The sequence below is a fragment of the Mastomys coucha genome, unplaced genomic scaffold, assembly GCF_008632895.1.
Source record: "Mastomys coucha isolate ucsf_1 unplaced genomic scaffold, UCSF_Mcou_1 pScaffold19, whole genome shotgun sequence".
In the NCBI taxonomy this organism is placed as follows: Eukaryota; Metazoa; Chordata; class Mammalia; order Rodentia; family Muridae; genus Mastomys; species Mastomys coucha.
This window is the reverse complement of record NW_022196901.1, coordinates 2,490,759-2,492,437: the sequence shown is the minus strand read 5'-3', so window position 1 is coordinate 2,492,437 and position 1,679 is coordinate 2,490,759. Positions and strand designations below refer to the sequence as shown.

The 1,679-nt window shown below is 47.5% G+C and overlaps 1 pseudogene; it reads left to right on the top strand.

Moving 5' to 3' along the window:
* Positions 1-1,001: 1,001 nt before the first annotated feature.
* Positions 1,002-1,125, top strand: LOC116097670 (annotated as a pseudogene).
* The last annotated feature ends 554 nt before the right edge of the window (positions 1,126-1,679 follow it).

Genomic DNA, 1,679 nt, shown 5'->3' with positions numbered 1-1,679 from the left:
CCCCCCCCCCCCCCCGCCCCGGCACCCTACAGCCATTGTAGCATTCTTCCATCCAGTACATTCATGATGCAGCTCTAACTTTCTAGTTCTCAGGCAGGAAGTATCTATCTACCATGTGCATGTTAGCCATGGTACTGGAGGAAGCATTCAAATTCCATCAGTTGCCGGTCATGCATACCCTAAGGATACACTCACAGAACAAAACGTTCTACTCTGGAGCCAGAAGGAGTAGGGGGAAGACAGGGTACTGACCCAGTTGCTGTCTTTCTAGGTAGACTGTGATGGTTTGTATGTGCTTGGCCCAGGGAGTGGCACAATTAGGAGGTGTGGCCTTGGAGTAGGTGTGTCACTGTGAGCACGTGCTTAACACACTTATTCTAGTTGCCTGGAAGCTAGTATTCTGCTAGCAGCCTTCAGATGAAGATGTAGAACTCTCAGCTCCTCCTATACCATGACCACCTGGATGCTGCCACATTCCTGCCTTGATGATAATGCACTGAACCTCTGAACCTGTAAACTATCCCCAATTAAATGTTGTCCTCATAAGAGTTGCCTTAGTCATGGTGTCTGTTCACAGCAATAAAACCTAACTTAGACATAAACACTTGTCATGTTTCTCCAGTTGTCTCCATTTATGTCTCTACCATGAAAGAATATTTAACTCAGTGAACTCATGCATAGAGAAACTCGATAACAAGCTGTTACTATGTTTTGTATCGAGACAGAAAAGTAATTCACCATGATAGAATAAAATAACGTATGACAACTTGCTTTGAAAGTTGTATAATCGTCTATTGACAGAAGACATTGGACTAGTAAGATGGTTCAGAGGTAAAGGTGCTTGCGGCCAAGTGACCCCCAGAATTCACTGTGGAAAGAGAAAACTGATCCCTGAGAGTTATCCTTTGACTTCCACACATCACACATCTAGAAAAATAAAATTCTGAATAATAATAATAATAATAATAATAATAATAATAATAATAATAATAATAAAAAGCCCTGGCCCTGTAGTCATTGCAGGTGTGGCTGCTGTGTCACATGTTGGTGGCAGAGAGGATGGAGGCTATGTCTGTGCTCAGCGTTCTGATCTATGAACACCTGAATGAGTAGTGGCCTGCCATTGCCTGAAAAAAAGTGAGCCTGAGAGGATCAGTTCAGTTCTAGGCAGGCCGGGAAGGGCTCCCAGGCCCGGGAACAAACCTGAGACTAGAAGAACATCACCTGGGACCATGAGTGGGACCATGGTGGGCATGAGCCCTAGGCAGATAACCTTCACATGGGGCTACTTAGGCAGGCTCTGGAGAAGAGCAAGCCTGAGTCCACCAGCAAAGTGGAGCCATGGGGCCCAGACAGGGAGCTAGCCTGAGACAGCGACCACCCTGCACCAAGGGGGCCTGAGAGCGAGCAGACCATGCCGGTCAGGTGACGTAATGCATGGGCGAGGCATAGCACTCCTGAGATGACCCCCCACACTCAGAGACGATGGGTGCTACTAGGACAAGCAAGAAAGCGGTGGAGAAATGAAGAGATAGAGAAACAGAAAGATGCGAGCACAATGAAGAGAGGCAGAACTGGAGACTCGAGGACAGTGAGGAACGGCCTGAGGAGAGTACCTGGTGATGCCATCTGGGACCATGGTGGAGTCCTGGCCTGTGCTTCCACACAGTGGTCTCTTA